Consider the following 24,099-nt stretch of genomic DNA (forward strand, 5'->3'; position numbering starts at 1 on the left):
CAACGCGCTACTGCAAACCTTGGGACAGCTCTTCCAGCGACAACAACACGCTGTGCCACACGTACCGGCTGCACAGGAGCCGAACGTACAGCGGGCCACAGCCCAGCCGTTTCGAGGGTTCGACTCCAGCGTGGAAAGCTGGCAGGAGTGCAACGCTCAGTTTTCACACCACCTTGCTGCATTTGACATCCAAGGTACAACAAAGCTGCATGCACTTTTATATTGTGTAGGAGTGGCATCGTACAGAATCCTTTTCAAACACTTCCCGCGAAGTTCTCCAGATCAGCACAGTTCCGAAGATCTTGTTCGGGCATTAACTGATTGTTACAAGGAAAGTGTGACTGTTGTTGCTTAGCGATACAAATTTTTCAGCACAAAACGTGCACCTCAGCAGAATTGCGTTGAGTGGGTAGCCACATTGCAAGGCCTCTCTCGCAACTGTGAGTTTTCATGTTCTTGTGGAATATCATATTCTGACATAATGGAACAGGACGCTGTTGAGCAAAAAAGTGTCAGACACACTCATTAGAGAGCGAATTCTTAAATTATCCAACCACCCTTTAGAACAAGTGTTGGACATTTTGGACAGACAGGACACTTTGGGCTTTGCTGCATATTCTTTCGAGTCGACTCCCACTGTCTGTCAGGTTAAAATGCCAGCCGCGCATGCATCACACACACATGATGCTGTACCTGCTCGGCGCGTGCCTGCCCAATTCACTTCCAGGAAACTGATACCTGTTATGCACCGGCAGCAGCCGCCTGCTTTGAGCTCGGGCCCGCAACATAATTCAAAGCACTCGCGGCAGAATGGCCCATTGCGCAAGGTCTTGTGTATATTTTCAACTAGAAGGGACGTGTCCAGGCAGCGTACCTCAAACGACAAAAATCTGACACTCGGTATCACGTTTCCAGACAAAGTAGCTTCCGTCGGAACGGTTCCCGATATAAGACTTTCCATCACAACGAGCCACAAGCAGTGGAAATGTTGTAATTTCGCCTCCAGTACCTGTGCCTTTGCCCGATTGTGACAATTTTGCTTCTAAGGCTAGTGCACGCCGACGAATGATGTCCCGCCACGCCCGGTCTTCCCGTCCACATCTGCCATTGAACATGGCTTCTCAGACTGACATTTTTCGCCGACGGAGGAACAAACTTCTTGTCGACTTGAACAGTCAGAATCGTACGATTCTTTATCCCTTTTCTGTGGGCCACTGGAGCATCTGTTTCACCAATGAATCGTAAAACTTACGAATTGCTTGGTTCTCCTCCATTGCGTAACGCAAATGTTACGTAAGCTACCTATAGTGATAAATTTATCTAAGTATTAGGACTGTGTAGTTTGCCAGCGACATTCCGTGGAATAACTCAGGTAGTTTCTTTTCATGTACTGTGTTCGCCCTCATCTGTAAATATTTTTGGTCTTCATTTATTAGATGTATATTCTCCTTAACTGTGCGCGATGACGTACTAGTCCTCACTAAAAGTGTTCCCAACAACAATGTTTCCGAACTATATCAAGAGTTTGCTGACATTTTTTCGCCAGGTTTAGGTTGTGCAAAAACTTTTCAGTTTCATATTGAATTGCAGGACAATGCACAGCATAAATTTTTCCGGGCTCGCACAGTGCCTCACACGCTTCGCGACGAAGTTGCTAAAACGTTACATCACTTGACGATAAACGAATCATTGAACCAGTGACAGCATCACTATGGGCTTCATCGTTGTTTATGTTAACGAAACCATAACGCAAACTGCGACTGTGCGTGCATTTTAAAGCCACTGTCAATCTTCAACTTGTTGATGCAACAATTGCTTTGCCACGTCCAGAAGGCTTGTTTGAAAAATTGTGTCCTTGCAAAAATTTTTATAAGTTAGATTGGCTAGATTTAAATCTTCAAATTCCTTTGGATAAAGAATCCCAGAAGATTCTCGTCGTGAATACCCATTTAGGTTTTAACAAATTTAAGAGACTTCCGTTCGGAAGTGCCTCTGCCCTGGCACAATTTCAGCAGTACTTACAGACTCTTTGAGCGTCGATTCCTTATGTGTGTAATTACCGATATGACATCGTAGCTTCTGGTTCTACGCAGCATGAACATTTGCTTAATTTGAGGCAGTTATTTGAAGTTCTATGTGAGAATGGACTTAGACTCGTTAGGGACAACTGTAATTTTAGTTCTGAACTGTTATTTACCGTAAGACTTTGGCGTCTCTGTTTCACTCGTTAAGGCCCGTGCCCCCGTGTTCGGCTCAAGAATTTATTCGTTGGTCACTATTTTTGTCGCAGTACCGTTACGACATGTTGTATCCGCTTACTGCGCAGCACAATAACGCCGACGCGTTATCCCGATTGCCAATAGTTGGAGACACGCTGTTCGACTCTTCCGAACATGCTTGTATGTCCATAGATATGCAAAATGATGATGTCGTGGGTAGTTTTCCTGTTGACTTTCGTCGTATAGCCACGGCAACAGCTAACGACCCAGTATTAAGTGTCACTATGCAATGGCGTTTGTCTAAGGATCGGATTGTCGATCCATTGGTTCGTCGGTTTTTTGTGCACAGTCAACGACTTTTTGTGCAACGTCGTGTTATCTTGATCCGCACAGAGAATGATCAGTCCCGTGTTGTTGTTCCACGTTCTTTGCAGTCAGCTGTGGTACTACTTCTTCACCAAGGTCATTGGGGTATTGTACGGACAAAACAGTTAGCCCGCCGTCACTGTACCTGGTTTTGAATTGATGCTGACATCACCATTATTTGTTCTTCTTGATCTGTGTGTGCAGAAAACCAATCCGCACCACCGCAGAACGTTTTCTCGCGGCCTAAGGTGACTTTGCCATGGAATCGTTTACATTTAGATTTCGCTGGTCGTTTTTGACGCACATTGGTTACTACTTGTCTACATCGTCTCCTACCATTAAAGCCTTGTCTTCTGCATTTTGGCATAGACTGATTGCCACAAGTCATTGTCACCGAGAGTGGACCTCAATTTATGCTGCAGAGTAAGCAACCTTTTGTGAATCTAATGGTATTCTTCATTTAATTTCAGCACCGTTCTCTCCTCAGTTGAACGGAGCCACTGAAAGATTCGTTCGGACGTTTAAGTCGCAAATGTCTAAATTGCGCGCCTCTCATTCTCACGAGTACGTTCTTTTCAAAAATGGTTAAAATGGCTCTAAACACTATGGGACTTCACATCTGAGGTCATCAGTCCCCTAGACTTAGAACTACTTAAACCTATCTAACCTAAGGACATCACATACATCCATGCCCGCGGCAGGATTCGAACCTGCGACCGTAGCAGCAGCACGATTCCAGACTGAAGTGCCTAGAACCGCTCGGCCACAGCTGCCGCCGACGCTCTTTGGTTTTGGTTTTTTTTAATCTTCGTATCGATCGCAGCCACGCGAGTGTGCTTCGGTGGTCGTCCTCACAGATCTCCGATGAATTTCTTTCATCCTCCGCACCACGTTTCTTTGCCGCGGCAGACCCACAAACTTTGGCCAGATGATATTGTCTGTTTTTGTAATTTCCACGGCAATCGCCGATGGTTGAAAGGGCTCATTCTTCGCTATCTTGGCCTCGCTATGTTTGTCATTTCCAGCCCGTCTGGTGAGGTGTACAGGCATCAGATGAGATGCGCCTCTTTCGTCGTGGGGCCTCTGCCACTTGCCGTATGTCTCCAATGTAGGCGCCGACGGGGCTGCACACGCAGGGACCTCTTCCGTGCTCTCCTCGGCCCTGACTGCCAGCGCCCGTAGCTTCGCCTTTGCCACGCGATGACGCGCCAGCGCGGACGCCATGTCTCGCGCTGGAGTCGCCCGCAGTGGCGCTTTGGCGACCGGATGACCATATGGACCAGGTGCCTTCTACTGTGGTAGTGCACAGTGCAATTCCGGTAACGACGCCTTCCCCCGCCATAGAACAGTCTGCACCTGAGTTTCCAGTCCTTGTTGCTGTTCGGGTGCCCCGACCCGATGGAGTTCGCCCCTTCGGTTCGTCCCATAGTTGTAGAATCGCAGACACCTCATGTGGACGTGCACCCTGAAGTGGGTTTCCAGGCGTTTCCTGTCTCCCCTCGGTCCGAATGGCAGGGTGCGGGTGATCATGCCTTGCCTGCAGTCTGGCTCCCCACCTCCTCAACTACGTCAGCATGGGGTCCTCCACATGGCGTTCCTAGGCCATATTCAAGTGCCGTTCGCAGATCTGCTGGTGAAGAATGTGGTATGAACGTTCTATACCACACTTGTTTGGGGTTGCTATTATCGATCGCGGTCCGTATTAGTATCGCCGGACCCGCTAGTCCAGAGTAGAGCCGCTTGCGCTGCTCCGCGGCTTGCAACAAGTCTTTAGCGTGCGCTCGGGCACTCTTGCTAGGGACGTCAACTAGAAAAGTAGCACAGCCCTCAGCTGATAGGAAGCAACCTCTAAGAAGGCGTTTAGTTAAAGTATGGCCTATGTGATGCCTCTATAGCTCTCTTTTTGTAATTATACTCCGCCTGACTATGAAGACTTCTGTACCACCAGTTAAGCACAATATATAATTTTTTACCAACGACTTCTAATAATTTTAGTCGTTGTACAGCCAGTCCACGCAGCCAGCTCCTTGTCGACTTCACTGACAAACCTTCTGTATATGCAAATAAGAGATTTGTATGTTTCTATTTAGCATTGGCCACCAGTCATTCACATTGACGTTGATTCGTTCGTCGTCATCATAACAGTGCATGCATCGGTCGTTGGCTGCGGAGGCCCATCGTCAGGAGTGTTCGGTGTTGGTTCCGCTGCAATTCGTCGCCTGTCCTATTCTGCCAGTCTGCTCAGGCTATGGCGTCTGACAAACTCTAAGGAGGGGTGGTCGCCCAACTCCACGTCGCGTGGACATGGTTTCACCTGGGTTTCACCACGTATTGGAGACACTCACTACAGCACTCCTCTAAACACCCGACGAATTGTGCAGTTTCCGAAATCTTTGTGACGAACGTCCAGTCCATCACAATCTGCCCTCGGTCAAACTTAGAAAGATCGCGCGGCATCCCCATTTTACAGTCCGCAGCTCGTGGTCGTGCGGTAGCGTTCTAGCATCCCACGCCCGGGTTCCCGGGTTCGATTCCCGACGGGGTCAGGGATTTTCTCTGCCTCGTGATGAATGGGTGTTGTGTGATGTCCTTAGGTTAGTTAGGTTTAAGAAGTTCTAAGTTCTAGGGAACTGATGACCATAGATGTTAAGTCCCATAGTGCTCAGAGCCAGCCCATTTTACATACGGACAGCACGCTTACTGACACTACGTGGACCCTGGATGCGTCTGACTTTCAGGCATTCCTGGCCAGGTGACGCTTCTACCGCCTGGATGAGTTTGAATCGATAGTAGGTCTGTTGTCACAATGCTCTGACTGTTATGTGGCCGTTAGAATGCAACCCAAACTATTACTCACAAAAGATGTTTAGCAGAGGCAAATAATTACGTTCAGAGTCAATTTTCATTAATCGCACCTCAGACTTCAATTCTCTTTTTAAGTGTCTTGACAACACAATGTAACCTCTTTTGATGTCGTTTGTTCTATTATGAAAGTAGCACTATTCATAATTCAAGCTATGAATAAGTCACATATGTTTACTCTTCATTTGTATACTTAGGCATTGAATCAGCTCCACGGGCAAAAATATAAGAAATGAGGTCCAAGTTCATGGTGAACCAGAAACGCGACCGCTCTTGTCGACCTAGCTTCCAGGGAATATTGGGTTTAGATGACGCGCCATCTGACGACTAGAATGAGCAGGTACCCCGTCGTGCTTGAGAAACGTATCCACCCTCGTAGCCAAAGGGAACTCCTTCAAACATGCTATAAGCTCGTCTTCCAGAAAGCCTAGATAACTGGTCTGTGTGCGACGATGAGGTAATTTAACATCCCCAGTCAATTTATTCTGTATCATGTCACACCAAATACTCACAGAGAAGTATTCTTGAAAATATGTCTCCACGAAAGCGTGCGGGTTTTCGTCCGACCACCAATGTGAGGTATGAGTGTTATTGATGCCATCACGAGTGAAAATGGCTTCGACAGTAAACAGCATTAATGACATTACTCGGTGATTTGCAATTGGCAAACGAAAACATCCTATTCGTCTACCATCATCTCTTTCTCAAAAGTGTTAGATTCACTGTAAATGAAAAGGACTGAGACCGTGCATAAATAATGTCAGCCATAGTCTTGCATGTACAACGCCGATACATTTGCCAAGTCCTGCGAGTGCGCGTGTGCTTGTTGAAGGACTACGGTCTATCAGCCCGATAATATCTCCTACTTCATTCACATTCTGTTCATTTGCACGTTCCGATTAAGTATAACAGCTAGTTGCTACACAGGTCCCACGTAGTTTAGTAGAAACACTAGCATATACATTCTTGGGAAATAACCCGCAAGCAGGTGTTCTATGATCCTTTAATAGTACTACCGGTTTCATAACGTTAATGCTACATCTTCATGTACATATAAATAGAGAAAAGCGGATGGGAGAGTTAAGAAAATATATATATATATTTTTTTTTTATAGAAGTATCAGTAACCAAAGCAGAAGATAGTATAAAGTGATATACAAAATGTGTAACTGACGAAAGCAAATTGAAACTTTTTTTTTTCAAATCATTTACTGGAGAAAGTTCAGCGAATGGGACGTTCCATCACTCCCATTCAGGTTACAATAAATTCGTCGAATTTGTAGCGAAAGCCGAAATTTAAAACAGACAGAACGAGGAAGACGACCTTAAAAGAAAGGCAGCTTAGAAGAAGGAGCTATAGGACAAGGAAGAGGGACTTAAATATGAACGGTGGTATTAAGTAATGACGATCAAAAGACACTGCACAGTGAGAAGCACCACAAAAAAACTCTAGAGATGGCACGCCCGATGATTAAAATTAAAATAATTCACAGGTAACCACGAATATGTCATAACTTTTGCACAAGTAGTTCTAGGCGACGTATCTAAACCATGCTGGCAGGAACTCCCTCTGTTTGTGAAGCCAAGGGCTGGTACCCAGGAAAAAAATATGGTGAACTCCTCCCAGGGAGGCAGATACTACGAAACTTTTAATAACTGCCACCCTCATGTGCTATTCTTTATTTAGGTGTACCTGCAGATGGGACTCTAACGTTGTGAAACAGATAGTTCTATTACAGAATCATGCAACAGATGTCTGTAGTTTATTTTTCAAGAATGCATACCTTCAATTGCGGATACCCATGTTATAGCGTTCACACGTACACTGACGGAATAAAAAATCACAACACCAAAAAATAATTAATGTATAGTAATGAAACGCAGGGAATACATTTGTCTAGGTAACATATTTGAGTGGTTAATATTGCAAGGTCACAGGTTAATATAAGTGCGAGATAAGCCATTGCAAATAGGACTTGCAAGAATGTAAACGTGCATGCATTGTGTTGTACAGTTGCTGGATGTGAGTTTGTGAGATGGAGTTCAAAGGGAGCTGCACTTGCTCCGTGAATACAGGAGCGATTAATGCTGTTTGTGGATGACGGTCGAGTTGTCTTCCGATGATGTCCCACATTGTCGCACTACTCAATCATTTATCTCAATTTATAATTTTTTTTTAAATTTGTCGAAATATAACTGTTATACGCAAAGAGCATTTGAAAAGTACGAAATACGTGAGGTTAGAGTGCTTCGCTAATGCGTATTTGTAACTTACGTAAAGAAATATGTGAAATACATAATTTACTAAATAATGTTTGGCCATGGATTAATGAAATTTATATATTTGTGCAAGTTTTCATTTGTATAAAGTGATATACGCCTAAGGGCAATGTGTAGGATATGTGTTATGTAAGGGATGGAGTGCTTTTGTACTGTACGGAAGCTACTGTGGGAAGGGCAAAAGGTGGGTTGCGTTTTTCGGGCGCTACCCGTAGAGCAAGCTGGAATGTGGACACACAGTCGGCAGGCGTCAGTGGAAAAGGTTACACTAGGATGGATCAGGCAATCGATGCCTTCCCTGGAAATTGTCACAGAGTAGCCTCGGATGACAACTGCTGAATTATTACGGCTTTGGCACAAGTTGTTGGGCTAGATAATTGACGTTAAAACGACGCCAAGAAGAATTAATTAGCCTATTCTTCAAGGCAGTGTAGCTGCCATTGATATCCGCCACACCCAACACCTACAGCCAATAGGCTACGAACAGTATAATTAGAATTGTAGAACCGTGAACCATTAATTCAGAAGTATCGTTTTTGAATAATTATTGTTTTAAAACTTAAAATTTGGTTTATCCTTGTTATTTAATCCCAATCATTCACCTATATAGGGTCTTTTACTGTTGTTTGATTATTCCGAATGAACCTTTTATAAAAACATATTAAGTGCTTTATTCAGTATCTACAAGCACTAGTTTTCGTCTTTGAATAAATGTCTGAAAATAATTGTTGTGAACTAATTTTTTAAAGTGAAAGTGAGTAAATAACTTTCGAGCAAAGTACAGATAAATTTCTTTCAGTTATAAAGAAAATCTAGTAAAGTACAAAGAGTTTTTAAAAGAAAATTTCTTATGTGGCTCAGTAACACTGAAGTAGTGTTACATATAAATACTGAATGACAATATACAGTGACCACACCTTCTCTACCTTTGGCTTTTGACAGATTGTTTAAGAGAACGATATAAGCAAAGTGTCTTAATAAATTTAAATGTATGTATCATGCTATTAGAATATTTAAATATTTGATTTGTTGGTTATACAAAATGTAAGCATAGAAGTCCCCATAGGCCAAAATTTTTTGGCATGGTAATTATTAAAAATTCGTGGTCTTTCTAGACCAAAATTATACATATATGTGGATGCAGTAGCTAGAAGACAACTATATCCTCAAAATTATATTTATTTGTGAAGTTATATTATGTAACAGCAAAAAAGTGGGTCAAATTTAATTCTTTTGCTTTTCTGAAACTTAACCAAGTATTTGCTTAGATAGGCTGGCGACCGTAAATGCATTAGATAAACCACTTAATGAGCTTGGTCCACAATATTGTTCCATTTTTACTGCGTTTCGTTCTCACAGCTAGAAAACGCTTAGAAAAAGGAACTAATAGTCTGATGCCCATATCCATTAGTCATACATCACGGTGAAATCCTGTAAAACGTGTAACATTATACCATATGCACAAACCTCCATACAATAGTGCTATACACAGCTTTTTGATTAGCAAGACTATTTGTTCTGTTGAAGTATAGTGTCATAATGTCTCAATTGGATACAGATATGAGGCCAAGGCAACTTGCCAACACACTATAGGGCATGCTGGGTTGCAACAGCGGTACGTTGGAGAGCGTTATACTGTTGGAAAACACCTTATGGAATGCTGTTCTTGAATGGCTGCACAACAGATCGAATCACAAGATTGACGTACAAATTTGCAGCCAGAGTGCGTGGGATAACCACTACAATGCTCCTGCTGTCATACTAAATCGCGCCCCAGACCACAACTCCATGTGTGGGTCCATTGCGTTTATCACACAGATAGGTCGGATACAAGCCTTCAACTGGCTTCCCTCTAACCAACAAATGGCCATCACTGGTACCGTGGCAGAACGAGTTCTCACCAGAAAACACAACAGACCTCCAACCTGCCCTCCAATGAGCTCTCGCTAGACACCACTAAAGTCGCAAATGGCGATGGTTTAGGGTCATTGGATTGCACGCTACAGGGCATCTTGCTCGGGGCTGTCCTTGATGTAATCAATTCTTAACAGTTCGTTTTGTTACTGTGGTGCCATCTGCTGCTCAGATGCAGTACGATGCTCCAAGGCCAAATGCCGAACACGGTGGTCTTCCCTCTCGTTAGTGCAAAGTGGTTGTCCGGAGCCCAATATTCTTGCTGCCGCACCTTCACTTGACTGCTGCTGCCAGCAGTCATGTACAGTGCCTATACCCCCTGTCAAGACTTCCTGCAATATCGCAGAAGAAACATCTTGCATCTCGTAGCCCTATTGCACGTCATCGTTCAATCTCAATATGTGTTGATAATGGCGTCTTCGCTGCATTAAAGGCGTTCTTGATTAACATCAACAACGTTAAATCTCAAAGGTAACTAATGCTCAAGACCGTTACAGCGTGTATTTAAAGTAAACCATATTTGCATCCTCATAGTGGTGCTACTAGCGCCAGTCTGAAGCGACTGGCGTGAAATTTGAAAAGACATTATCTTTCAGACGTAGAAACGTACCCTCCAACTTCCGCTTATGTTGCACAACTCCTTCTTGGTGTTGCGATTTCTTTCTGCTTCTGACCAGCTTTGCTACGACAACAGTTGCTACACAGCTCTGTATCACAACTCTCCTTACCGTTATGTACTGACCCATTATTATGAAAGTCCAATCTTTTTAAAAAAACGAGATATCACGTTACATAATTGTACCCAAAATTAATCTCTACTTATGAGACGCCTAATTTCTTCAGAAAACCGTCTCGTTGAAGGGTCACACAGAATTGTTTTCTCAGCTGTGCGTTGCACCTAGCCCATACGTTAGCTTATTGCTGGTATCATAAATGGTAGATTCGAGTGTGATACTCGCCGCCCAGTGGGAGGAATTCGGGAGAACCTCTGATGGAACATGTCGCCGAGAACGTGTTTAACGTATTACGAAATATCCCTCAAAACAGTATTGGACTCTTACATCTCGTAATTATGCTACAAGGATTTTGCAGCAGAAAATACAATAATGTGCTAAATCTGTGGTATTGTGTATCGATACCACCCTAAGAGCGTCTTTAGGTTGGCAACGAAATAGCAAGCTTCCATCAGACACCGATGGCTATCCAACAGGATCTTACGGACCCAATGGTGCATGCCCACTGAGTTACAACTCCATCGGCTCTGGACTACGTACGAGTGCTCTCTACTGTCACGATACAGGATGCTTCGCGGCAGCCACTCAACTCACTCGCACATGTAGCCTCTTCACTATGAACCATCGTTCGTGCTTAGTTCAGGGAGCCTCATGCTTGTCGACAATGAGAGCGGGACTCTATTTCTTGCTGCTTTATTGGTAATGAGTCTTTGTCCGGTTGGAGAAATAAAAGCTTAGTAAATCTTCTGTTTTCTGTGATAACTTGTTCCCTAATCATTTCTGCTCCTGTCTAGCTCTCCTACGATAACAGTTTCTGAAACACTATGTAGGACAGCTGTCCTTACCATTCTGTACGAAGTCGTACACAACATACCTGGCGACAAGTACTAGACCCTGTATGTGGCAGTCTTGAAGTTGATCTTTCCCTGTTCTGTCGTCTTCTTGTTTGGTTTTCAATTGACTTCTGGGTACCCAGTGCTAGCCTTGCTTGTGCTTCTCATGTTCTAGGTTCCACAGTTACTGTCTTCTCACCACTTTTCGCTCTATCTGTGCTAATTTTCCTTTTTCCCTGTCTGTATTTCTACATTGCTCTGTAGAATATGGCTACAACTTCACAATCGCCAGCTGCGCTGCCCTCAGTTGATCTGACTCAGTTTTTTTAAGTTTCAAAGTCAAAATGTGGTGCAACTGCTTGAAGTGATCAATGTCTTCATGACAGTGCAGATGATGTCACATAAGACGCCGAACCCAACAACAGCGCCGCCACCTATGTAGGTGTAGCCATTTCTTGAGTTTGATGAGGCGAAGGAAGACTAGACAGAGTACCTTGTACAATTCAATATGCACATCACAACACATCACGTACAAGGTAATTACAAAAGTTCTTATTTCATGGCCACGGGGGGAGTGACTGTACATCGGCTTTGCGTTAAATATTTTCCTACCTTCCGCCCTGAAGTAATACAATATAGGGGCCTATTCCGTGCGCTTACAAAGTATTATGAAAGCAGCATACAAGTGACGGCTGCCAGTTCCAAATTCCTTAGCTTGCGTAAGCAACAAGGACAGTGGATGACTGAAATGCAAGGCCTTACTAGACAGTGTAGATTCAAATGTGACTGCGGCAAGCAAATAAGAATATTACAGTGATTCGTGACGTTTTCACGCACAATGTAGCTGACTCTCCAATTCTGGAACAGATTCTCCAACATCTAAATCTTCCATTGCAACAGCTTCTGCAGATTCTAGTCTATTAGGATTAATGTGAAAATGCAGCAGACAATTTTGAGGTAGCGCCTGTTAGTTCTGTAGATAGCCACGACAAACATGCCTCGCAGCCGGCTCGCAAGCAGAGTACTGGTCGGCCACAGTTACAGTGCTCGCCTAAACACAATTCACGTCCATCGCAAGGTGTCAAGTCCTGCCCTCACTGTAATACGGCACATGATCACCGATTTTGCCCCTCACGTGAAGTTACTTGCCGCTTTGTGTACAGTTTGTGTGCTTACTGAAGCGTAGGACACCCCTTCTGCCCCTCCTTCACACAAGTCTTAGTCACAAAGAGCGTTTAGTGCGTTTCCAAACTTCACATTGTCGTTGGTGCGAAACATCAGTTGAATAGCTGTTCAAGAAAGGCTCCCAACTCATCAGGGACGTTGCAAAAAGGCTAAAATTGCCTAAGACAGGACTGTCTTGGCAGTTATACGTCGCAGCGTACGACGTGATGTGCACAACTTAAGTTTGTCAAGCAATTAGTAAGTGCTATGGTTGAGCAAATTACTGAAGCCCACGTGTCAGGCTGCAAATGGACTGATTGGCCAGTAGTAGAAAGAGACACAAAAAGTTTGTTGTTTAGACTAAGCCAATTATTTTGTTGCCCATGTCACTATGAAGAAAAATGCACAGAAATGTTTGCGATATCATCGTTCGATACAACACTTGTTAGGGGTTGCAGTTATCGACCGCGGTCCGTATTAGTATCGTTGGAACCGGGAGTCGCGACCAGCGCCGCTTCGCGGTTTGTATCAAGTTTCTAGCGAGCTGTCGTCCAGTCTTGCTCGGGTCGTCAAGAGGTAAAGTAGCATAGCCTTCAGCTGATAGCAAGCCACCTCTGACAAGGCGCTTAGTAACATACACTCCTGGAAATTGAAATAAGAACACCGTGAATTCATTTTCCCAGGAAGGGGAAACTTTATTGACACATTCCTGGAGTCAGATACATCACATGATCACACTCACAGAACCACAGGCACATAGACACAGGCAACAGAGCATGCACAATGTCGGCACTAGTACAGTGTATATCCACCTTTCGCAGCAATGCAGGCTGCTATTCTCCCATGGAGACGATCGTAGAGATGCTGGATGTAGTTCTGTGGAACGGCTTGCCATGCCATTTCCACCTGGCGCCTCAGTTGGACCAGCGTTCGTGCTCGACGTGCAGGCCGCGTGAGACGACGCTTCATCCAGTCCCAAACATGCTCAATGGGGGACAGATCCGGAGATCTTGCTGGCCAGGGTAGTTGACTTACACCTTCTAGAGCACGTTGGGTAGCACGGGATACATGCGGACGTGCATTGTCCTGTTGGAACAGCAAGTTCCCTTGCCGGTCTAGGAATGGTAGAACGATGGGTTCGATGACGGTTTGGATGTACCGTGCACTATTCAGTGTCCCCTCGACGATCACCAGTGGTGTACGGCCAGTGTAGGAGATCGCTCCCCACACCATGATGCCGGGTGTTGGCCCTGTGTGCCTCGGTCGTATGCAGTCCTGATTGTGGCGCTCACCTGCACGGCGCCAAACACGCAAACGACGATCATTGGCACCAAGGCAGAAGCGACTCTCATCGCTGAAGACGACACGTCTCCATTCGTCCCTCCATTCACGCCTGTCGCGACACCACTGGAGGCGGGCTGCACGATGTTGGGGCGTGAGCGGAAGACGGCCTAACGGTGTGCGGGACCGTAGCCCAGCTTCATGGAGACGGTTGCGAATGGTCCTCGCCGATACCCCAGGAGCAACAGTGTCCCTAATTTGGTGGGAAGTGGCGGTGCGGTCCTCTACGGCACTGCGTAGGATCCTACGGTCTTGGCGTGCATCCGTGCGTCGCTGCGGTCCGGTCCCAGGTCGACGGGCACGTGCACCTTCCGCCGACCACTGGCGACAACATCGATGTACTGTGGAGACCTCACGCCCCACGTGTTGAGCAATTCGGCGGTACGTCCAGCCGGCCTCCCGCATGCCCACTATACGCCCTCGCTCAAAGTCCGTCAACTGCACATACGGTTCACGTCCACGCTGTCGCGGCATGCTACCAGTGTTAAAGACTGCGATGGAGCTCCGTATGCCACGGCAAACTGGCTGACACTGACGGCGGCGGTGCACAAATGCTGCGCAGCTAGCGCCATTCGACGGCCAACACCGCGGTTCCTGGTGTGTCCGCTGTGCCGTGCGTGTGATCATTGCTTGTACAGCCCTCTCGCAGTGTCCGGAGCAAGTATGGTGGGTCTGACACACCGGTGTCAATGTGTTCTATTTTCCATTTCCAGGAGTGTATGACCTAAGTGAGGCCTCAATAGCTATTTGTTTATAATTATATAACCAGACCATGCAGCCAGCACCTTATCGACTTTACTGACAAACCGGCTGTGATTTATATGTTTCTATTTAGCATTGGCCACCAATCATTAGCGACGACTTGTTCATCGTCATCATAACAGTTGGCGATGGGGTTAAAGGGTTTTTTGGAAAGCGGAGCAGTGAAAGCAGAGCTATTTAAATGTGTTTATAGATTATACACCCGGCTGCGCCACCTATCCTCTCTGCATGGTGTTACTGAGGAGTGGATGATACTTTCCTATTCCCATTTGTCATCATTTGTTTTCGTTGAGATAGAAAATCCTGAGGAAAAAAATGTCCTGGCAGACCTGTTACGGTTACAGAATCAGCAGTCCAATGCACTACTGCAAACCTTGGGACAGCTCTTCCAGGGACAACAACACGCTGTGCCACACGTACCGGCTGCACAGGAGCCGAACGTACAGCGGGCCACAGTCCCGCCGTTTCGAGCGTTCGACTCCAGCGTCGAAAGCTGGCAGGAGTGGCACGCGCAGTTTTCACATCACCTTGCTGCATTTGACATCCAAGGTACAACAAAGCTGCATGAGCTTTTATCTTATGTTGGCGTTGCATCGTACCTCATTCTCCTCAATTTCTTCCCGAGAAGATCTCCAGATCAGCACAGTTTCGAAGAACTTGTTCAGGCATTAACTGATTGTTACAAGGAATGTGTGATTGTTGTTGCTTAGCGATACAAATTTTTCCGCACAAAACGTGCACCTCAGCAGAATTACCTTGAGTGGGTAGCCTCTTTGCAAGGCCTCACTCGCAACTGTGAATTGTCATGTTCTTGTGGAATATCATATTTTGACATAATGGTGCATGACGCTATTGCACAAAACGTGTCAGACGCACGCATTAGAGAGCACATTCTTAAATTACCAAACCTCACTTTAGAACATGTGCTGGATATTTTGGACAGACAATACACTTTGGACTTTCCTGCAAATTGTTTTCAATCGCCTCCTGCTGTCTGTCAGGTTAGCAAGCCAGCTGCGCGCGCACCACACATACATGCTGTACCGGCTCGGCGCGCGCCTGCCTAATTCACTTCCAGGAAGCAGACACCTGTGATGCACCGGCAGAAGCCGCCTCCTTCGCGCTCATGCCCGCAATGTAATTCAACGCACTCGCGCAAAAACTACCCATCGCGCAAGGCTGTGTGTCTTTTTTTGCAACAAGAAGAGACATGTCCAGGCAGTGTGCCTCAAAAGACAAAAATCTGACTCTCAGTATCGCGTTGCCGGACAAAGTAGCTTCCCCGGAGCGTTTCCGAAGTAAGACTTCCTATCACAACGAGCCACAAGCAATGGCAATACATGTTGTAATTTCGCCTCCAATACCTGTGGCATTACCCTCGAGTGAAAATCATGCTTGTGATGCTAGTGCACGCAAACGTAAGAATTCTTGCCACCCGTGATCTGCCCGTCAACATTTGTCAGTGAAAATTGCTTCTTAGAATGACATTTCTCGCCGACGGCAGAACAAACTTTTTGTAGACTTGCACATTTAGAATCATACGATTCCTTTTCAGTTGGACACTGGAGCATCTGTTTCACTCATGAATCGTAAAACTTACTAATTGCTTGTAACGCAAATGTTACGTTAGCTATCTACAGTGGTCAAAGTATCCAGGTTTTAGGACTGTGCTGTTTGCCAGCGACATTCCGTGGAATGACTCAAGTGGTTTCCTTTCATGTACTGTGTTCACCCTCATCTGTCTATATTTTTGGTCTTGATTTATTTGATGTATCTCCTTAACTGTCCGCGATTACGTACTAGTCGTCACTAAACGTGTTCCCACAATCAGTGTGTCCAGACTATGTCAAGAGTTTGGTGACATTTTTTCGCCAGGTTCAGCTTGCGCGCAAAATTTTCTTGCGCATATTAATCTGAAGGAAAATTGCACTGATTAGATTTTTCCACGCTCGCTCAGTGCCTCACGCGCTTCAAGACGAAGTTCCTAAAACACTGCATGAACTTGAGGAACAAGGAGTCATTGAACCAGTGACAGCATCACTAAGGGCATCACCGTTGGTTATCTTAACGAAGCCATAAGGCAAATTGCGACTCTGCGTGGAAATTTTTAAAGCCACCGCAATCCTCAACTTGTTGCTGTAACGTTTCCTTAGCCACGTCCAGAAGACTTGTTTGACAAACTGTGTTCAGGGAAATATTTTTCCAAGTTAGATTTGCAAGATGCATATCTTCCAATTACTGTGGATGAAGAATCCCAGGCGATTCTCGTCGTGAATGCCCATTTAGGTCTCTACAAATTTAAGAGGCTTCCGTTCGGATGTGCCTCTGCACTGGCACTAATTCAGCAGTACTTACAGACTCTTTGTGCGTCGATCCCTTCGGTGTGACGTCATAGTTTCTGGTTCTACGCAGCATGAACATTTGCATAATTTCAGACAGTTATTTGATGTGTTACGTGAGAATGGACTTAAACTCAATAAGGACAAATGTACATTTTTTTCTGAACAGTTATCCTACTTAGGACACTGAATAAACTCTCAAGGCATCCATCCAAGTACGGATCAAAAAAAGAGCTCTGAACGCTATGGGACTTAACTTCTGTGGTCATCAGTCCCCTAGAATTTAGATCTACTTAAACCTAACTAACCTAAGGACATCACACACATATCCATGCCCGAGGCAGGATTCGAACCTGCGACTGTAGTGGTCGGCGGTTCCAGGGTGTAGCGCCTAGAACCACTCGGCCACCCCGGCCGGCACGTCCGGATCATTTAAGAGCAATATCAGAGCTACCAGTACCCAAGACAGTTAAAGATTTAGAATCCGTCCGAGGAAAGCTCAGTTATTATCACAAGTTTTTGCCTCACGCATCATCTCTTGCAGTACTGCACATCGACTATGTGGAAAGAACGTTCTGTTCATTTGGTCGCCTGAATGCGAACGTGCCTATCAGCAGCTCAAATCTGCGTTGTTATCCAGTACTTGTCTTAAGCTCTTCGATCCTACAAAACCTATTGTCCTCATTTTTGACGCTTCCAGTTTCGGGATCAGAGCTGTTCTTGCTCCCATAATTGGATTGCGCGATCGCTCGTTCGCATTTGCATCGAAGCTACTCTCCTCTGCCCAGCGTAACTACTCGCAGATCGAGAAGAAGGCTCTCCCTTTCATTTCAAGAATTACGAAATTCCACGACTTCGTATATGGTCGCAGGTTTACAGTTCCCACCGATCATAAGCCTTTGATGTCTTTGTTTCACCCGCCAAAACCCATGCCTCCTCGTCGGCTCAAAAGTTTATTCTTTGGTCAGTATTTTTGTCGCAGTACGGCTACACTTTGTATCGGCTTATTGGATTTGGATTGGATTGTTTGGGGGAAGAGACCAAACAGTGAGGTCATAGGTCTCATCGGATTAGGGAAGGACGGGGAAGGAAGTAGGCCGTCCCCTTTCAAAGAAACCAACCCGGAATTTGCCTGGAGCGATTTAGGGAAATCACGGAAAACCTAAATCAGGATGGCCGGACGCGGGATTGAACCGTCGTCCTCCAAAATGCGAGTCCAGTGTGCTCTGCCTATTGCCCAGCACGATAACGCCGACGCGTTATCCTGACTGCCAATAGCTGGAGACACGCTGTTCGACTCTTCCGAACATGCTTTGTATGTCCATAGGTGTGCAAAATGATGACGTTGGGGACAGTGTTCCTGTTGACTTTCGCCGTATAGCCACAACAACAGCTAACGACCCAGTATTAAGTGTTGTTATGCGTTATGTCACTACGCAATGGCCTTTGTCTAAGAATCGGATTGCTGATCAGTTTGTTCGTCGTTTTCTTGTTCACAGACAATGACTTTTTGTCCAACATGGTGTCATCTTTCTCCGCATAGAGACGATCAGTTTCGTGTTGTCGTTCCACGTTCTTTGCAGTCAGCTGTGCTACTACTTCTTCACCAAAGCCATTGGGATATTGTACGGACAAAACAGTTAGGTCGCCGTCACTGTACCAGGTTTGGCATTGATGCTGACATCACCATTATCTGTTCTTCTTGATCTGTGTGTGCAGAAAACCAATCCGCATCACCGCAGAAATATTTCTCATGGCCCAAGGCAACTTTCCCTTTGAATCGCTTATATTTAGGTTTCGCAGGGGAAACAATATGGTAAATTCTTGATGATTCTTTTAGCGGTTTTCCATTTGTTGTTCGCATGTCATCAACGACATCGTCTGCTACCACTGAAGCCTTATATTCTGTATTTTGCATAGAAGGATTGCCACAAGTCATTGTTACCGACAATGGACCTCAATTTGTGTCTGTAGAGTTCTAATCCTTTTGTGAAGCAAATGTTATTCAGCATTTAACTTCAGAACCGTTCTCTCCTCAATCGAAAGGAGCCACTGATAGATTCGTTCGGTCGTTTAAATCGCAAATGTCTAAATTGCGTGACTCTCATTCTCACGAGGACGCTCTTTTTTTGTTTTTATCTTCGCACCGATCGCAACCACGCGACAGTTCTTCGCCGGCTGAACTGTTGCATGGTCGTCCCCACAGAACTCTGATGAATTTGCTGCATTCTCCGCTCCGCGTGTCTTTGCCACGGCTGACCCACAAACTTTGGCCAGATGATATTGTCTATTTTCGTCATTTCCGTTGCAATAGCCGATGGTTGAAAGGGCTCATTCTTCGCCATCTTGGACACACTATGTTTGTCATCTTCAGTCCGTCTGGTGAGGTGCGCAGGCATCAGAATCAGATGCACCTCTTTCGTCGTGGGTTCTCTGCCGCTTTCCGTATGTTTCCAGCGTCGGCGCCGACGGGGCTGCACCCGCGGGGACCTCTTCCGTGCTCTCCTCGCCTCTGGCTGACAGCCCCCGTAGCTTTGCCTTTGCCACGCGATGACACGCCAGCGTGGACGCCATCTCTAACGCTGGAGTCGCCCGCAGTGCCAGCATCGCTGCGGCGACCAGATAACCATATGGAACAGGTCTCTTCAACTGTGATAGGGCACAGTGATATAACGGTTACAATGCCATCCACCGCGGTAGAACAGTCTGAACTTCCTGGTTTCCAGTCTTTGTTGCCGGTCGTGTGCACCGACCCGATGGAGGTCGACCCTTCGGTTCCTCCCATAGTTGTAGAAGCATAGACACCTCATGTTGACATGCACCTTGGAGTAGGTTTCCAGGCGTTTCCAGTCTCCCCTCGGTCCAAACGGCAGGGTGCGGGTGGGCATGCCTCGCCTGCAGTCAGGCTCCCCACCTCCTCGACAAAGTCAGAATGGGGCCCTTTATCCGGCGGTCGTAAACCATATTCTATGGCCGTCCGCAGATTTGCGGGGGAGGAATGTGGTATCAACTTTCTATACCACACTTGTTAGGGGTTGCAGTTATCTACTCCGGTACCCATTAGTATCGTTGGTCCCGTGTGTCTCGACCTTTGCCACTAGCGCCGCAATTGTCAAGTTTCTAGCGAGCTCTCGTCCACTGTTGTTCGGGACGTCAAGTAGTAAAGTAGTATACCCTTCAGCTGATAGGAAGCAACCTCTAACAAGGCGCTTAGTAACGTATGCCCTTAGTAAGGCCTTAATAGCTATCTGTTTATAATTATATATCCACACCACGCATCCGGCATCTTATCGACGTTAGTGACAAACCTGTTGTTTCTATTCAGCATTGGCCACCAGTCGACATCGGCGATGAGTCGTTCGTCGTCATCGCAACAGTGTTTTGTTCCACGCTCGTCCTGTTCCTCATGCTCTTAGAGACCAAGTGGCTCGGTAACTTACTGCTTTGCAAGACAGTGGAGTTGTAGGACCCATTGCAGCTAGTCAGTGGGCGTCCGCTCTTGCTGTTATAAATAAGCTGTCCGGCAGACTCCAGTTTTGCGCCGATTTTAAAACAACTGCGAACCCTCAAACAGTCACTGACAGTTATCCCTTGCCACACCCTGGAGGATTTATGCAGAAATTGGGTGGCTGTCATATTTTCCAAAACTGATTAGCGCGATCTTTCTTGCTAATTCCTCTGGATGAGCATAAACAAGAAGTTTTTGTCATTGTCACTCATCTGTATCTCATCAAATTTTTTAGATTGCCGTTTGGGAGTGGTTGCGCATCCGCCAAATTTCAGCCCCTTTTGGAGCAGGTGGCCGCTAAAATTGCTTTTTACTTGAATTATTTAGATGACATTGTCGTCTCAGGTTGCTCTCTTGAAGAACACATTAGCAGTCACCCGGTTTGAAATGTTATCTGTAGCTGCTCCCAAACATAACAGAGACAAATGTGTGTTTATTCACACTGAACTTGGGTACATAGGACATGTCATTAACAGCCAGAGTGATCACGCACTGTAATCATATTTAATTGCTATCCGTTACCTTCCATCCCCACACACTGTATGGGAATCGCAGTCTCTGCGAGGGAAGGTCACATAATACATTCGATTTCTTCATAACGCCACTCAAATTGCAGCTCCCTTGTATCGCTTGCGCAGAAAGAATGATCCTTTTGTTTGGTGGCAAGAGTGTCGGTCTGCTTGCCAGGAGTTGAAAGATTTTTTGCTTAGTGATTGATGCGTCGTTCATTTTGATTCAGCCAAACCTGTGGTACTGGCTGTGGTTGAATCCTCTTACGGCATCGGTGATGTTTTGTCGAATAAATTTCGTTCTCTTGACTAGCCGATTGCCTTTTCTTCGAAGTTGTTGAAGAGAGCTCAATGTAACGATTCACAAATTGAAAGGTGGCTCTCAATATTGTCTATGGTGTCACTAAGCTTCACCAATATATTTTTGGCAGAAAATTTTACTAGGTAACTGGCCATAAACCTCTGCAACCTTTGTTTAGCCGTTCTCAGTCATTACCAATTCGCACAGCGCTGAAACTGTAACGGTGGGCGTTTCTTTTGTCGTATTATCAATATGAGATTTTGTATCAGTTCTACTCCCAAGCATGCCAAACACGGGCACACTGTCCCGCCTTCCTGTTTTCCCATATCCCACATTCAGTAAATACTCTGCATCTTGTCGATATACTGATGCACAAGATAAAGATCCTTTGCATAGCATTCCACTTAATCTGCGGAATATTGCCCAGCTCACTGCAGCAGATCCTGGTTTGCAGTACTGTTGCACTACATCCGCACTGTTTGGCCGCATTCAGCTAGACAGATTCGTAGTTTCCTGGTTCGCCAATATTTGGCCTGTCTGCACGCAGTTCACACTGATAACGACCAGTCACTTGTTTTGGTTCCCCAGGCACTCCAGCGTGACGTGTTTCGTTTGCTACACCAAGGTCAATGTGTCATTGTTCGCCCAAAGCACTTGGCATGAAGTAATTGCATTTGACATTGTCTGGATGCCCAAAATGAATAGGTGACATCTTAGTGCCAAGCCTGTGGTGAACATAACTCAGCTCCACCTCAGCAATTCTTCGCGTGTCCCAAACCTCAAGCGCCCTGGCAACGTTTGCAGTTGGATTTTGCGCGTCCTTTCAGGAGTACACATTGGCTCATCGTCGTTGTCGCTTTCAGCAAATTTCTCTTCATGGTTCCTACGCACTCTGCTATGGCTAGTTTCACCATTCAGACCTTATCGTCGATCCGTTGCCCCAGGGATTGCCTGAAGTGATTGTGGCTGACAACGGACCTCAGTGTGTTGCCGCTGAGATTGAACAGTTTTGTACCTCTTCCGGATCAAGCGCTTCACGATTGAACCACTCCACTCAAAATCCAATGATCCAATGTCGATGTTCAACGTTTTCTACGCACATTTAAGCAACAGATGGACTAAATTTGTGCTCCCACACATGGGATCAAGCTCTGTTGCTATTCTAGTCTTCCTACCACTCCCAGCCACTCGACGAACCAGCGCAGGCGGAGTTGTTAAATGGACGGCACAACCGCACCTCGCTTCAGTTGCTGCACTCACCATGGCAGGGGCGCCCACTCCTCCCAGACAGGCATAGTACCACACTAACAACTTCGTCTTTTGCAAATAGTATAGCAGTCAGAGGAACCGGGAGCGAGGCACCGTTGTATGTTTTATTGGATATTCTATCTTTCTCTTTCAGGGACCTCGAGGGTTGCTGAGGTTCCACGAGAAAGAAACCCGTCCATGTGAATTGCGTGATCTTACCACAGATTCCACGGATGCCTGGGCGAAGGAACCCCTGCTACGTCCGACTGTCGTTGGCCCCACGCCATTGGCGCCGGTCTCGGAGCCGATGGAAGTAGACGCCCTTTCAATGTCTTCGCCGAGTCAACAGGCACCGTCGTCTGCGGGTGGGCCCCTCTTCCTGGCGGCTTCCTCACGTACCGCCTCGGGTCCCTCCACAGTCGTCGAGAGCCTCTGTCTTCCTTTGGTACTCAACTTCTGGATGTTGGTGTGCACCCTCTGCTGTTCCCAAGTGGGTTCAGGGCCTATGCCGGGGCATGGGCGGGAGCTCGGTACCGGCCTCAGTTTAGAGTTCGAAACTGTCCACAATTCACCACTGAATGAAAGATTCTAGTCCGTTGGACAGTCTGATGAACCGTCCTCTACCGACGGTGTCAGTATGGTTAACACACAATTTTCCCGGCAGTTAACGTAGATTTTTCATACTCGAGCTGCTATTTAACCTTTTCCCGTGAGGCTAAGAACAACCTTATTTAAGGTATGTTATCACCTCACTTTGTACTGTAACTGCGCATCCTGAAACTGGCTCTTGCAATTGTTGTGATGTGTCTTCCCAGTTGATCACAACACAAGGGAATTATTTATAGGAGTTTCGATGAAAAACTGCAGGTAAACAGATCTAAGCGTATGTCATATTCCGCTTGGTAAGCGATTCGATATTTCGAGACTCCTCTGTCCACAGCTTCATGAAAATGTAAAATAGTTTTGTCTGCATATGTATTCTTTATTCCATCTTTCTGGGTTTGCAGAGATCTTCCGTTACGACTACGAATTACCTCCTTTCCTGATTCAACTACAATTTCTTCGTAGAAAAAAGGCGAGGGCTAAGAAATGTACACCATCTCAAATTTCTATGACTTTCACATAATGGCCACTTGATTATGTATGTGGGAGGAAATAATATGTTGTGGGACTCTTCAAGGAACGTACGATCTTGGCCCCTTAGCAGGAAACTTCTCCGAGATTTAAAACTCTTAAATTGCAGAGTCTGCCCCTGCTGTTTGATGAGACGTACTCGCATGATCCTACTTCGTAAGTGCCCCAGATCAGCAATACTGGAGAACTGGTGGAATGACTGTTTTGTAAGCTAGCTATTTTGTGGGTGAATTGTATTTCTTAGGATTCTCCTGCTGATATTGCCAGGTACCTTCTTTCCGAACAACTAGTTCTAAGTTTGATTACAAATATTGTTTTCCTTCTAATAAGATTTGTTTATTTCGAACCTTTCCAGACTAGCTTTCGCAAGAGACACCACTGGGTGGGAAGTAAAACGTTAGATACAAAGATACTATCTGCACATACAGAATCTTTGGCCCTGACATTAGCTGAAAAATGTGACACCGACCACTCTTCACTCCAGTTATACATCTGACACAAATAGTATCAAACGAAGTACATAAAGAAAATGCACATAACTGAAATATATCAGGTGTATGAATGCAACGCCATGGGTTATAATGA

The sequence above is a fragment of the Schistocerca cancellata genome, chromosome 4, assembly GCF_023864275.1.
Source record: "Schistocerca cancellata isolate TAMUIC-IGC-003103 chromosome 4, iqSchCanc2.1, whole genome shotgun sequence".
In the NCBI taxonomy this organism is placed as follows: Eukaryota; Metazoa; Arthropoda; class Insecta; order Orthoptera; family Acrididae; genus Schistocerca; species Schistocerca cancellata.